Source organism: Echinops telfairi, unplaced genomic scaffold (genome assembly GCF_000313985.2).
Source record: "Echinops telfairi isolate 266 unplaced genomic scaffold, ASM31398v2 ScPeMD7_7469;HRSCAF=8507_1, whole genome shotgun sequence".
Taxonomy (NCBI): domain Eukaryota; kingdom Metazoa; phylum Chordata; class Mammalia; order Afrosoricida; family Tenrecidae; genus Echinops; species Echinops telfairi.
The window spans coordinates 14,255,791-14,271,867 of record NW_022111373.1 but is presented as its reverse complement, the minus strand read 5'-3'; the positions used below and the strand labels follow the sequence as shown (position 1 = coordinate 14,271,867).

Sequence of the window (16,077 nt, the reverse complement as noted above, 5' to 3'; positions counted from 1 at the left end):
CTTCTGACACAAACCATGAAAACAATCTGGAAGAGCTAGATGAAAAATTGCTCTCAGGTACACATGTATTTTACTCACCCCCAAACAGGGATTTGTCTCACATATGGGAAGCGGGCATTTTAACTGGGAAGAAGTCTGTTTCATAGTAAGCAAATCCAACAGGTTCTTTGTTTGCTTGTTTGGGCTTTGTTTGAGACAATGGGAACACCAGCAGGTCAGAACACATCCTAAATGGGTAGAGACAGGTACTGTGCCGGGAGGCTGCAGCCTGAGGTCACCTGGGAAAGGCAGGGGAAGATGAGCGGGTAGGAGGCGGAGTGTGAAGGTCTTGTCAGAGGAGAAATGAGATTTATTTAGTTGCATGGTTAAGTCACACTGGCACCTGAACTGCAAGCCTCAGAAAAGAACGCCTCACGACACACTTAGCAGAGGACACAACAACTCACAGAGCGACAGGGAAAGGAAATGCACAAAAGCACACGTGGCAGTCGAGAGGGTCCTGAACTGAAAGCCAGAGAAGGGAGCGACTTTGGAGAAAGGCACTCGGTCTCGTGTTTTCGTCGATCCCTTTCAAATGAGTATGTGAGATAAAGCTATTTTTCAACTCGTACCATCATAATTACCTCAGGATAATTAAGAACACATTTCTAAGAATAAATTATTTCAGTAGCTGTGAGTGTGAATGAAAAAGCACATATAAGCAGAGAAAGCAATTTTATTTTGTTTAAGTAAATTTGCCACGGCAAATTATCTAGCAATTATAATTCTCCCAATTTCCAATTTAGCCTTATTGATTTACAGCTTCATTTTCCTAAGGATTTATGTTGAATTAAAGTAATCGGCATTGTTAAACTGTAATCAATAGAAAATCTGAATTTATGAGCATTACTAAGATTTCTCTCCATTCTACCAACCTCCATTCTCAAAACTCTCACATAGTACTACTACTGCAATGTGCCTTTTCCCTAAAGAACTTTGAAAAAAAAAAAGAACTTTGATATGGGTATCTTATTTTATCCTTAAAGAGATATATGTTAAAGCAGGGTTTGTTCATTTTCTTTTATAGAGAAAAATATGTCACTCAGTTTGAGTGACAATCAACATCCTAAGTGATGATGCCCAGTGCAGGAAGTACAGATTGACTATGGATTGATGCTTAGAGATCAAATCTTCCAAAGAGTCATCCCTTCATGAACTCAGCTGATAATTTTCATAAATCTCTGCCCTCACGGAACTTACATACCAGTTGCAGAGACAAGAAAAAACAATTACACGAATACATGACAAAAGATTGTGGTAAAAACCATCAAGGAAATACAGAAGAAGGAGATAAAGAATTTTAGGGGTGGGGTGGAGAGTCCTAAGTAAGTAATATCAGGTGTAGTACTCCCAGAGGGCCCCTGAAGCCATGGCCGAAACTAGGAGGATTTTACAATATGCCCTAGATGTGTATTCCAGCAGTTGTTGTCCCGTGCCATCAAGTGGATTCCGACTCATAGCCACCCCATGCATAACAGACAGAAACCTTGCCTCATCCTGTGCCATCCTCATGATCCAGGCAGGGGTAACAGCAAAGGCAAAGGGTCAGAGGTGAGGATGGGACTGCTTTACGAGACAATTGACAGGGATGCCAGTGTGCTGGGAAGGCCGGCGAGGACAAGCGGGAGTAATGAGGTCACAGAAATGAGCAGGGCGTGTGTCGGAGGCCCAGTAGACCAGAACAAGGCTGGGCCTGTCTTCTGGGTGAAAGGGAAGCCGTGGTTCAGAGAAGGGACCCAGTCTATGGACCTGAATCCAAACCCTAGCTCAGCTACTGAGTCGCTGTGTGGCCTGGGCAAATGACCACCTCTCCTCAGATGCTCGATGTATAAAAGAGTGCTCAATTAATAATGGCCAGTCATAATCATCAACAATGATCACTTCTGTTGATACCACGATATGTAAAGATAATTAATTTGAAAATTTACATTCAAATAGGTCTACAGTGGAAAAATGATGATCATATTTAGAATATATATAGAAATATTGAGAAATAAGATATAATTATTGAGAAATAACATAAAATAATATAGAATTATTGAGAAGCAAATTATTTAGTCTATTTTATTCAGTAAAAATCATATAATTTATTGAGTACAAATAGACATAAATTAGTAGATTCAAATTCATTAGGGTTTATTGTGGCTCTAATCAGAATGAATATTGATCTTGGCTCACCTCTGTCTTTAATTAGCCAACATTATGGCTTTTCTATCTCAGTGCCCTGAGGCCTTGCCATTTTCTTTCCAGAAATGTGCTGTCGTTCAGTGGTACCTACGAACCACACACCAGTCAGAAGGGAATTTCATGATTATTTTCACAGGCATAGAACGTAGTAGGCCCTGACAATTGCTTCCCAACATCAATTGCTCACCAGTTACCGCATCCCGCCACATACTTCTTTCTTGCTAACAATCTCCTCCTCCCTCGGAGACTCACGGGGAGTCCCTGGTGAGTGATTGGTGGAGACACAGACATGTGACCTAGTTCTGACCATTGAGATGTGAAGGGAGATGGTCTGAGACTAGTCTTCACGCTCTCCCAAAAGAGAGGACGATCCCTTTTCTGTGGAATAAATACGGCTGTGACTTCAGTGACATCTGAACTGCTGCCACCATCTTTTAATGACGTCAGAAGCCTATCTGAGCAGGAAGTGGTCCCTGAAGACAATGGTGGCAGAAAGATGGGAGACATTTGTATCCTTGTTGATGTCCTGTGCCACCAGCCCGAGTTCTCACCCTCGACGACGGTTTCTGTCAATTGGAGGTAATGGCACTTGTTGCGTGTAGTGAGCGGGCTTGCAGCAGATGTGTCCTATTAGTCCCACTTGCACATTTCCGTGTGGAAAGGCCACAGCTTTTCTCTAGGAAGGTCTAAGACAGGAATTAGGGTTTCTGACTCTTCCATGGAGGACTCCAAGAAGGCGTTTTCATTCGCCACACAAGGGAAGTGACCTGGAAAAGCCCCATGGAAAAAAGAACCTAGAAATTACAACTGGGAAGTACTTTGGCCTGGGTGGTGGTGGTGTTAGGCAAATGGTGACCTAGAACTGCCCCAGGCAATTTTCTAGGCTACAGTCTTTACAGGAGCATCTCACCGGTCTTTCTCCCGTGAAGCCACCGCTGGGAAGGGTCACCGACAACCTTTCCCGTAGCAGACAAGTGCTTCACTGCTGTGCCATGGGGGTTCCTTTTGGCATGGGGGCTGTTGTACCTGTGTGCCACTGAGTCAATTCCAAGTGCTAGCAGCCCTCTGTGCCAGAGCAGAACCGCCCGGCTGACTGTCCTAGGCTGTGATCCTGACTGGAGCTGCTGGGAGAATTGGAATTGCAAACCCTAGGGTCGGCAGCCAAGCGCTTAACCACTGTGCCACCAGGCAGCTGTGTGGCATAAGTACATCGTACCAAAAGGCCTCACTGTGTGTGGCTGTCCCGACCTGCTTGAAAACGCTCGTGTCTCTCGGGCCTGGGATGTTCCCCAAGACCTAACTGAAAGACAACTTTCATTGGTCTTTTGTTTCAGACGGCTCCTACGTCTAAGCCTTTACCCCAAAGCGGGAGTTTCAATAAATTATCCCCAACACTGAACTACCACCGATTCCAGAGACAGACCAGATGTTACGGAAGCAGAAGCTGGTTCACAATCCACTGGGCCCGAGGGGTAAGGGAAAGAAAGTGTAATATTGTGATTGTAGCTGACACAGAAGGGGGATAACGTTGACAATCGAGAGACACTGGTTACTCTTTCAGCTATGTAGGTTACTCTTAAGTTTTTAAATGCCAGGGCCTGGGCAAATACAATATCCATCTAACACTGGAAGCACGATGCGAGCTGACTGGGGCGAGGTTTGGAGTGGGGATTCCTGCTGGGGAGTCAATTGTGGAGGTGGGAATGAAGTAAAAGACAAGCAAATAAGCAAAAAGCAGGATGGCTTGCAACCAAATGAACCGTTCTAGTCTAATAAGCATTTCTTCTTAACCAAAAATTATGAAATTATAAAGCTAGCACAGACTGGAGGGCAGAAAATGTAACACACAGAGACCTCACCATTTTGTACAGCATTTGAGAAACATTACTTGGAAAAGCAGGGTGAACATTATAACTCGTGAAGATTTGCTAAGAGACCATAATTAAAACAGAGTAGTAAATGGCGCCTTTGCTCTTTGGAGGGTCACCATCGGGACGCCACTTAATGTCTTCCTTGCTAATCTGCAGCGAAAATGGAAATCCTTTCAATGTGAAAATGGTGTCCATGAGGTGTTGCCAGGGGCAGCGAAGGGGCAGCAACATATCTGAAGACTTAGAAACAACACGATTTAATCAGGCAAATCTAGAAAAACAACCTGAAACAACAAAAAACTGTAAAATAATGGAAGGGATGGAGCTGAAGATCGCTGTCAATATTCAAAGAGGGTAAGACAGAGAGGAATGACCAGTACTGATGTTCCCTACGAGCAATATGCCAACCTTAAAAGAAAAACAGGTCATGGCAGCTTAGAACCAGGTAAGAATTCATCAGCGAAAGACGCATTTAAACCCACATAGGTCCTGCTACTAAGGACCTCCGAACAGCCTGCCCTTCTTTCCACTACGGCTGTTCAGGGTTTGTCAGATGCTTCGTCCCCGGGTTGTAATGAATAAGTCTGTTGCTAGCAGTCCTGCAGTGCATGTGATATCCTAGAAGACTCGCTGTCACCTTTTCCTAGCATCCGAAACACTGGGATGTTTTTAAAAAGTCTTCTAGGAATGGTTAAAAAAAATGCAGTTACTTCCGCGGGGAAAAGATGAATGGTAGCACTGGTTATGACAGAGGCTTTATAAACTAGAACCCTTATCTGCAAAGAAGGGAAAGGGAACATTAAAGGAAGGATAACATTATCGAGGGTGAGGAGAAAATGAAGATGGTGAAATTAAGGAAACTGAAAAGATAAGAAATACAACTGTTCTGACTGTGAAAACCTCTTTGTGTAACATCTTTGCAAAGTTTAAGAACGAAAAGATTCATGACTAAGGACACTGATATTCAGATTTGAGAAGATGCCAGAGCAAAGCCCCATGGGAAGACAAAACCCTCACTAGTTGTAGGGAAGGGAAGCCGCCGAGCTGTCCTCCAGACCTGTGCTCAGACACGCTGGCCAGGAGCCTCCCTCCAGCCCTCCAAAGCCCCAATCCAAACCTGGAAGCAGAAGCCCTGGACTACCAGGGGCAGGGGCTCCAGATTTCCAGTTCAAAAGAAACCACTGCTTGAGTTCATAACCTAATCTAGGGTACGTCATCTTCACCATTGCTTTGGACAGCAAACTGCGCTTCAAACGTAGTCACTCAGGTTTCTTTTGGTGGGTCACCTGTCTTTAGAATGGGTACAAATATGGATCTCTTCCAGTAATTGGTCGGGGAGCTGGCTTCCAAATTTCACAGTAAAATTTTGCTGAAGATCACTCAACAATGGTTTCAGCAGTACATTGACAGGGAGCTGCCAGCAGTTGAGACAAGATTCACAAGAGGAAGTGCAACATTGCTGATGTCAGATGGATCTTAGCTCAAAGCGAGAATACCAAATGTCAGGGCCTATATTTCTGTTTTATTGACAATGCAAAGACATTAGACTATGTAGACCATAACAAACTATGAATAGCCTTGAGAAGAAATGGAATTCCAGAACACTTACAGCAATTCTGTTCATACAGAACCTGTATAGAGAACAATAGGCAGTTGTGGGTACAGAACAAAGAAATATTGCATGTTTTAAAATGAAGAAAGGTGTGCATCAGGGTTGTATCCTCTCACTGTACTTATTCAATTTTGTATGCTGAGCAAATAACCAGAGAAACTAGACTAGATGAAGCAGAACACAGCATTATGATTGGAGGAAGGGTTCTTAACAACCTGTGATATGCAGAAGACAACCTTGTTTCAAGGAGGAATTGAAGCATTTGCTGATGAAGCTCAAGGATTGCAGCCCTCAATGTGGATTGCAACTCAATGTAACGATCAAAAGCCTCCCAACTGGACCACTAGGTAACAGAGTGATAGGCGGAGAAAAGATTGAAATTGTCAAAGATTTTGTCTTGTTTGGATCCACAACCGAGGCTCATGAAAGAAGCAATCAAGAAATCAACTGCTATCTCTCTCTTTTTTAAAACATTTTATTAGGGGCTCATACAACTGTTATCGCAATCCATACACACATCAATTGTGTAAAGCGCATTTGTATATCATTCTCAAAACATTTTCTCTCCACTTAAACCCCCGACATTAGGTCCTCATTTTCCCCCTCCCTCCCCGCTCCCCCCTCAACTGCTATCTTACATTCAGGAAATCTACTGTACAAGCCCTCTTTAAAGTGTTGAAATCAAGGATGTTGCTTTGAGGACTAAGGTGCATGGCAAGTGCCCCAAGCCATGGTATTTTCACTCACCTCAGATGCATGTGAAAGTTGGACATTGGATAAGGAAGACCAAAGAAGAATTGATGTATTTGAATTATAGCACTGGTGAAGAATAGTGAAAGTAGCATGAATTGACAAAAGAACAACAAAAAAATCTGTCTTACAAGAAATACAGCAAGAATGCTCCTAGGAAGTAAGGTTGACGAAATGTGTTCTCTCATACTTTGGACCTGTTGTCAGGAGAGACCAGTCCCTGAAGAAGGACGTCATGCTTGGTGGAGGGGCAGTGAAAGGAGGAAGACCCTCAACAAGATGGAAAGACAGTGAGTGCACCGATGGGCTCCACCACACTGTGCAGATGGTGCGGCAGTGAGCCATGCTCCGCCCTGCTGCGCCCGGGTCGCCGCAAGTCAGAATCACCTGCAGGACCCCTAACAATCGCAACAGCGCAATTCTCTTTATTTAAAAAAATTTTTTTTCCCCATCCTTTGAATTTCATTGATTTTTTACTTTGATTTTATTTTATTAACCATTTTATTGGGGACTCTTACAGCTCTTATCACAATCCATCCATCTATCCACTGTGTCAAGCACATTTGTACATATGTTGCCATCATCATTTTCAAAACATTTTCTTTCTACGTGAACAACTCAATTTCCTAATGATATTTTCGGGGCTGATATGAGAAGTACCTCTGGGAAGTGAGGCTCAATCTTCTAGATAAGGCGGAACCATCAGGTGCCTTGATCTCTTGAACCCTATAATATCTGACATCAAAACAAATTTGAGGAAGGCCCAGAACCAGGATTTCATGGTGCTGTGCATTGGGTCGCTATGAGTCGGAATCAACCAACGGCACCTACCAACACCAACAACAATGGTCCTTACTTCAGGAAGTAATACTTAACCCAGCAGATCCATAAACTTCTCCTGGGCACATGTCTCTACAAAACCCCAGCATTGGCTCCCAGGACTACCAAAGTCATCGCTCGGATAAAGTGATCATGTAAGGGAAGCCTCCAAACCCACCCCCCAAAAAAAGATTTATAAATGGAAAAATGATAAAAATTAAATCTCTGAAATAAAGATGATCTGTTGTAATTATTTAAAGCATAGAAGTAAGCAATTACAGAGCTTCCCTCAACAAAAGCCATGCTTCCTCATTATACTAGCTTTGAGCATCAACAACCTCTAAGCCAGTACCATCCTGCTCCTGAAAGATGCCACGATGTCCTACGGTCAAAGCTAGCTCGCTATCTTTATTGAAGGGCAGAAGGCTCTTGAAAGACAGGAGTGTAAGGCTGTCCCCATGAGTCAGCTGTCTTTCCGTGATATGAGCAGGGGTATGACAGTGAAAACGGAACCAGGAGAGATGGCCTGGGCTAGGATGGGAGTTAGAGACATCTTTGAAAAAGACACAACAGGGAGGTAATGAGAAGGAGGTGCGGTAGTGAAAAAGGAACAATGAAGCTGAGGGGCTTTGAAGATGGAGGGAGCAGGAATGGAGAGTTATATGAAGGAATGAGACTGGTGTTAAAATTGACATTACAGCCCAAAGATTCAGGTGATCGTTACCATTGGCTTTTTGGGGAAATATCTTTGTGCATATTCCTCTTGTGGCCTTGCCATATTCACTTGAAATTCTTTGTACACACTGCTGCACCTAGAAACTATTTCGTGAGAAGCTACTCAAGATGAAAGGTGGGCCCTTAAGGGGCACCCAGTCTGGAGAAGGGAGATTACAGAACAGGAGATAAGCACGAGTTCAGTTGGCAGAAGACCAACAAACTTTCCCCTATGTGTGAATGTTTGAACTGAGTCTTGAGTGGGCTAAGCAGAGGAAAGGTGCTACTCATAGTAGATACTCAGCGAATGTTTATTAATTTCAGCTCTTCTTGATTTATAATGATTACATGGAAGAGCCTTGAAGGACTGGGAACTCGTCCTTGCAGCAGTTTTTTTTAAATTGTCAAAGAAAAGGATAAGTCTATCCATTTTCATGTGCTGGCATACAATAAAAAAACACCAAGATGTTAGCTGTCCCTCCCCCCAGAATAATTTACTTCAGAGGATAGCACTGAAGCTGCAGCTCAGGGAGAGGGACATGTCTGATCAGAGCACATGGGAGCAAATGAATGGGGAGGAAGAGAGAGTGGAGCACATCCTGGCCCACCAAGCCTTGAGGACAATATTCCCACTCAGAACAGCCAATCCACAGAGAAGACCATATAGCCGGCTCCACTATGAGACACGACATCCCTCACTGACTCATAGCCCTACTGGGGACAGCACTAGAGACACAGTGTGGGAATTGCGCCCGATCTGATCCCACCACACCAAGGCAAAACACTAAGGGCGTGCAACAGAACAGCAAGGGGAACAGAGCAACAAAGTCCCCAGGGGATACCAAAAATAGACTTTGGGGCCAGGGCATGGCATCCCATCAGACTCAACCAGAAAACACTCCTAAAGGCCAACAAACAGTCCTTGATCTAACTACAAGCTTTTCTTTTTTGTTAAAAAAACAAAACAAAACAAAACACCAAGATGATACTCTACCTTTGGTGGAGAGGGGTGTACTCATAATTGAAGAAGACATGTTCTTGTTCTGTTTATCCCATAGCAAAAAGTGCTAAAAGCCTTTGAAAAGAGCACATTTTACTCACTTGAAATATGTGTGTATCTTTTAGCATAAAATCTCCTTGGCAGATCCTAACATAATTGGATGGCTACGTCTTGCAAAAACTTGATTTCTTTTTAATCAAATTTTTAGAACCATACTGGGTTTCTTGCCAGTGCTGCAATAGTGAGCAATAAATACATCATTAGATCAATGGTGGCCTGCTGATGGATTACTCAAAAGATAGGTCCAGCCAAGAAGAACAAGCCCAGAAGTCTCATTGTGCAAAGATTAATAAAATATTGTTTAAAACACAGATATGAAGTTAATATAACAGGGAAGAAAACACTGCAAAATAGAAGAGAACAGCCGTGGGTTTCTAATGTGGTAATATTGATCACGATTTTTCTAAGTACTCTACAGCAGCCGCACTATTATATATGCTTCTGATTAGACCCGGAGATGAGAAGGAAAAGTTATAAAACAGAAACTAACCAGAGGAAGGCCTGCTGCTATAATGAATTATTTAAAGCAAGCCGGGAGAGCAGGTTGTGAAGACAATATAAAACAGAATCAAGGCCCCCAAGAAACCCCAAACCATCAGCACCTCTATAAATTTCTTACCACCCGGTCTGACAGTTTATTGGAGGTACTTCTTTCCACGGCTCTCCACAGCCCACCCCCACCCCTGACCATTCGCCTTTTGCCCAGCTCTTGTCTCAGAGCTTAACATTTGTTTTTCTTCTGCAACCCAGGACGCTGTCTTCTGTTAGTCTTCAGCTTGTATCAGAGGAGTGTCTGTGGGGTCACAGAGGGGTGCATCTGCCACTTCATTCATCTGGATCTTAAATGTCCCACTGAAACTCTAAGCTGGGGATATCTAATATGACACACATATCAACATGACTTTACTAGTATCCGATTTTTCCTGTTTGCTTCTTGGTAACCTCGTGAAAAGCACAAAGCTTAAGCTAGAGTACAACTTCTATAGCTCAATGACTGTCTCTCCAGCTCAGAGGGTGTTACTAGATCCCCCAAACTAAAATAAAGGTAAGAGCTTGGGGGTCATTGTGGGGGAGAAGTAGTAAATGAATTAGGAGACCTTAAGAAGGTAGATTAACTTGAAATGTATATAGATATACTAAAATTTAAGTAGACAGATATACTTAAATCACATTTCAATCATATAGACATATGCCTAAACATATACATACATAAATGGATTTGGCCATGGGGGTGGAGGGTAAAGGTTAAAAAAAAGACACGTCAAAAAATTGATAGGAATATTTCAAATGAAAGTTGGATGCTGAAAGCATGCCATGCACCCCACCCCACCCCACCCCAAATAAAGTACCAATTGCTGCTTAGAAGCTCATAATGACTTTTGCCCAGTTTCAAGAAAAGCAGTATCCTACTGCAGAATTTGGTCCCATTGATCAGGGGCTGTGATATACTTTATGCACTTAAATTTTTCTAAGTCCATGTATAATGGAGAGGCTGGGCAGACAGATGAAACTTAAGCACTGTCTTCCACCACAGTAAAATAAGTAGCAGCATAACATGCTTCAACAGGCAAACAGCACAGGTCTAAAACACAGGTCCAAGGAATTCTATGCGTAGTCTTCAGCACTGGTGCTCTGTGACCTGTAGAAAATTATTTGCTTCTCCGGGTCAAGGTTGGCTGAGTAAAGTCAGGATCATCGAGCCTATTATCCTACACAGTAGTTAACTTCACGCAAAGAAAATGACTCCAAGGTCACATTCAATATTTAAAATTTTTTTGGAAGAAACAGATCACACAACAAATAAAATCTGCAGATGATATGAATGACTAGGCATACCCTATCATCTCACAACGCTAAACAAAAACAATTCAAAAATCAAGGATGACCTCCCAGTTATTGGGGTCATCTTTGAATATGAAAGACAGGATCTAAATAATATTATCCTTTGGTGGCAGCTGTGTGCTCATCTGTAATAAAACAAGGGGGCGGGGGAGGGGAATCATTGTACTCAAAGGATTGTTAAGATAAGCAACCTATAAACATAGGTGCCACGGGGTTCTTAAACGAGAGATTGCTCTGTAAAACTCTCAGTGATGACCCAGTGATCTGGAAAAAGCCAAGTTCAGTACCTTGGCCCATTCATGTCCTTTTGCCAACAGGAAGTAAATATTCCAGGTATTTGTGACCTCTGAGAAGAAGACATTTGGTTTCTTAGGCATTGCATGGTTGAAAGAGGGAAGGGCAACAACGTCTGATAGATCCTCTCTTGTAACCTTGCCTAGAAATCTTAAAGAATTATGCCAGTATTTAAAATGGGAGGTTAGAACCCACGCGCGATCATCAAACTATAAATTTTTTAAAATTATCTTGCAATAATTAATCCTTCAAAATTCACACTGACTTCAGTGAATAGAGAGGTGGCAATCAATTCTCAATACATTTCTGTGATGCTGAAAAATGTATCTACCCAATTAACGGGGCAGCTCAAAATACTACTAAGGTGACTTTCAGAAACTGAGAGTGTTTGGGTCTCTGGGTGGATGTCCAGGGGAGGCAGGCCAGCTACAGTTCTCTAAGGAGACCCTGGATCTAAGCTTTGGACTGCTAACTGCAAGGTTAGCAGCTCAAGTCTACCAGCCACTCCAGAGAAGAAAAATGAGGCTATCTGCTTCCACGGAGATTTATAGTCTTGGAAACCAGAATAAGGTGTTGGTACAAGCCCCCAAGCTGGGAACAACTTTGCAAGAGAAAAGATGGGACGATGTTTCCTTCTGTTGTGTATAAGGTTACTATGACTCAGGATCAACAGTTGCTATGAGTCATTATCAACCCAATGGCATCTAACAACAAGGACTAAAACAGCCGCAGAACTGGACTCAAGCATAAACACCAGTGGTTGAGGCTGGAGCAGTGTTTCATTCATAGGAGGTTCCTCGAGTTGCTATGGGTCACAGTTGACTCCCCAATGCCTAACCACAACATGGGACGCCGGTCCTTCTATCCTCCAAGAAGCAATCCCCAGCACTATGTGGTAGGGCTACAAGTCATCCCAAAGCACCCCAGAAAATCATTGGCCTAGGAGAGGGAGATAGGGGGGCTAAGACTAGGGTTGTGAATTACCTTGCCTCCCCAGGCAGACTTTCTTGGAATTGGGGTCAACCTAAAATAAGAGCAGTTGAGGATCCCAAAACACATTCAAACTCAGGCTAAAAGATGCCCCTTGCTAAGGACAGAGTGACTTAAGACGGTATCTATAGAATTCACAAGAACTCACATAACCTGGACATTTCTGAACATTAACTCACGGACTCCAATTCTTTTATCTTCTAAGCCTCATTCAGGGTTTCTCTGACTATGGTGAGGGACTCCTGGCAGCAGAATCACCTGAGAGTTCTTGTTAAAATAAAATTGCAGGTTCACAGGTCCAACTCCAGACTACCGAATTTCAATCCTTGGGACTGGAAAACAGTCCAAGAACTGAATTCTAAGGAGCAACCCAATTGATTCTGATAGTTACAGTAAGGTTTGAGCATCATTGCATCTACACAGCTCTTCAGAAATTAAAGACACTCAAAGATTACAAAGGCTTGGTGTATTTCCCCCCAAATGCTTTAATACCATAAAAAGAAAACCAATACAGAGTTCTTAAACACCATCCATTTATTCTGCCCACAAGCAATATAATGAATACTGTTACTAAAAGGCAATTATAAAATGACTGGGGAAACGATCAACTGCATGTCTGAAAAATACTGTATTTATTTGGTCACCCCAAATAATTATGGTACTAAAGGAATTTATAATGTTTTAAAGTACCAGTCACTTGGGTGCAGGAACTTATGAAGTCGTTATACTCCTCATATGCTCTTTTAGTCATAAAACTTTTGTGATAAAGATTTTTTATTGTTTTTTTAAAACTATATACTCTGAACCACTGCAACCAGTGATTAGGCTGCAATATAAATTTATATCCAAGTTATAAATTCCTAAAAACAAGTTATAAATTCCTAGTAAATTAAATTAACCTCTGCAATCAAGCTCTGTCCTTCTATTAAAGGTTTGGTTTGGGGTTGGGGTTTGTTTGTTTATTTGTTTTGGGAGAAAAGTAAATCTGTCGTAATGCATTCTCTTAAGAAGCAAAAGATAACAGTGTCTGATATACACGCTACTGCAAAGCAGTATACTATGGGACAGGCACCACATTTCTTCTCCGGGAGAATATTTCTTGCTCTGCTTCCTGTACAGTCCTCACTCTTAAAAGTGTGACTACAATTATTTCACAAAATGCAGCTTGGTATTTCTGAAGAGACAGCACTCCCCTCTCCTCCCGTACCAAAAATCACAAGTTCAAACCCAATTTGAAGAAAGAACTAACCTGAAACTAGCCTTTGTTTGCAGTATATTGTTTCTGCTGAGAGTTGCCCCCTACCCATGCTCCACCTCAGTGCTGACTGAAGTGTACATGCTATGTTTTAACAGATGGGCCAGCTGGCAGCTGCTGGGCTGTAAACTAGGAACAAGGAATCAACACCGAATGGTATTGAACGGAAAGCTCGTAAAGTTCATGGACATACACTGACCCAGACAGACCAGGCAGATCTAGACATGATTGCTTACACACTTACACACACACACTCTTGCTGTCTCTCATCATTCCCTACCCCCCCCCACCAGCTTGAAGGAGGATCCATCTCCAGGACTCATGGGAAGCTCAAGGCTGTTTCCCCTTTATATCCTTCTAAGTCATTCAACCTATCAAATATAAGTATACATAAGTATATGTATATATAGATACCCATATGTACAGATGTATATGTGTGTTCACATACACATAAATAACTATGTAACTCAATGTTTTCATGGTTTCAAAGATTAAAACCATTCCAATTCCTGCACCCAGGTCTCCATCTAATACTCCCAATAAGCACTCATTCATGTCAATTATGAATTACAAGAAAATTGTAAAATTGAATTACATTTAGTTCAAAAATAATATAAACTACCTGTATGTAATTGCCACATCCCCAACCCCCATGTAATACAGCAAAACGAGGCTTTTACCCCCTTCACCTTTAAGGGGAGAAAAAAAATCTGTCCAAAGCCCTAACCGAAGTGTCAGGTTTAACCTTGAATCCCCTGTCAGTTCCTGTCACAACTTCATCACTTCAGCACACAGGTGCTTAAATAAACGCCGATCTACCCTCCTGGAGGTCCCTTTCCCAGGCACGTCTTGGATTTTTCCGGGACAGCTAGATTCTCCTTGGCCTTAACCAAGTCCCTCTGACAGACACATCTTGGGGGTGGCTGTGGGGGTCCGAGCACCTCCGGAGCGAGGCAGATTCAAGTGTTAATAGAAAGAAATTACTTTACAAAGTTTAATGTCCCTCCTGACCAATGCGACAGTGCCCAGCCGATGCCCTAAGTTCTAAGGGCTCGGAGGACCCCCTGAGAACCGGAGGAGCGCTCCTTCGCTCGCTCGCTCGCTCGCGCGGCCCCCACGGATTCGGACCCGGACGCCAGGTCACCGCCTCTGCTCCAGCACGGGCTGAGGCTCGGGAACCGTCCGCACGCCATCGAGGAACTGCACCAGGCGCACCCCCAGCACCCTCCCCGAGCCGCGTCGCTGCCGCAGAAGCGCAGGGGACGCGTCCCCGGCCCCACCTACAGCTGGTAATCACAGCACGCCAAGTTCCAGAGCTCGCAGAGCGGCGTCCCGCGCCGAGTTGGGGTGCTTTGGAAACAAGAAGTTCGGCAGCGGGGATTTGGGCACCGAGTCCATCGCGCCCAGCCCTGACCTCCCCGCGGCAGCCGCGCTCCGACGGACCGAGAGGCGCGCGCCCGGACGCGTCCCGTCCTCCCGCTCGCCGATCGCCCAACAGCGGCCGCCCAGAGGAGCCGCTCGCCCTCCGCTCCGCCACTCACCTCCTCGCCGAGTCCCGATCTCAAACCGACGTCCCTGCTCCGGGTCCTGAGCCCTAAGTTGCCCCGATTTGGCGGCTGCTCTCGCCCCAGCGGACCCAGGCACATTGGTTCAGGCAGCACCTCCAAAGGATCGCGGCGAACCCGGTGGCCGCCTTTGCTCAGCAGCCGCCGGGAGCGCCCTGACAATTCAAGGACCTGCTCAGCGAATGAGGCGGAACGCGGCGCCGAGCCGACAGCGCTCGGGAGGGAGGCGGGGCAGGACAGCGGGCGGGGCGGAGTCAGCCCCGGGGACCGGCCCTGAGGGGCGGGGCAACCGTCGCCCCGTGACGGGCGGAGACAGCAGCCAATCAGAGCGGCGCCGGAGCCCCCCGGCGGCCGCCGGCGGTCCGGAGTGCCTGGCCCGGCCCTGAATCCGTTAGCCAATCGCCCGCGAGTGGAGGCTGGCCGGCGGGTCCCGCGGGTGGCGGGCAAGTTCGCCGCGGTGAAAAGCAGAGGCTGTGGGCTGCGGCTGCGGGGCCCTCGGCCGCGACGTTAGGTGCCTCGAAAGGGACCTCGTGGCCATGGATGGTCCGTGGCCCAGAGAGGCCTGGACGCCTCGGGGGTCGCATCCCGACGCGCTGTGTGGCTAGAAGCCCCGCTGCCCGCCGGCCGAGACTGGGTCGCTGATTAGGGCACCCGACGCCCGCGGGAGGGGCGCACCCAGGCAGCCCCAAAGTGACCCCAGCAGTCGGAGGAAACCGAGGGCCCCCTCGGGTGAGTCCCAGGCCAGGTCACCCCGCCGCCAATGGCAGCCCGGGACAGAGAGCTCTGGGCTCCCCGGGACAGTGGCTCTGGTTTCTGTCCGGTGGTTCTCTCCAAAACCCAACTCCGGTTCCGCGCCCCTCAGAGAAAAGAAAGTTCGTTACATGCCCCATCCCCGCACGCCTGTCCCCCCACACCACACGAGCCGCAGAGATTTCCCCATCCCAGCCCCGGCCGGAGCCCCCCGGGTCTCAGAGCTAGGGACAGCGTAGGTGCTTGCCGGACGGTGCCGCACCCCTCGAGTCCCTCCCTCCGGCCTGGCCACCCCACGAGATGGCATCCGCAGCCGAGGCTGGTTCTGC

At 45.4% G+C, this 16,077-nt stretch overlaps 1 protein-coding gene across 1 annotated transcript in view; it reads right to left on the bottom strand.

Moving 5' to 3' along the window:
• MARCHF3 (membrane associated ring-CH-type finger 3) overlaps positions 1 to 15,151 on the bottom strand; it is a 189,507-nt gene extending 174,356 nt beyond the window's left edge. Inside the window, exon 1 of the mRNA XM_045285136.1 lies at positions 14,975 to 15,151. The gene's annotated coding sequence lies outside the window, so the exon portion shown is untranslated. The remainder of the gene's footprint in view (positions 1 to 14,974) is intronic.
• Between the last annotated feature and the right edge of the window lie 926 nt (positions 15,152 to 16,077).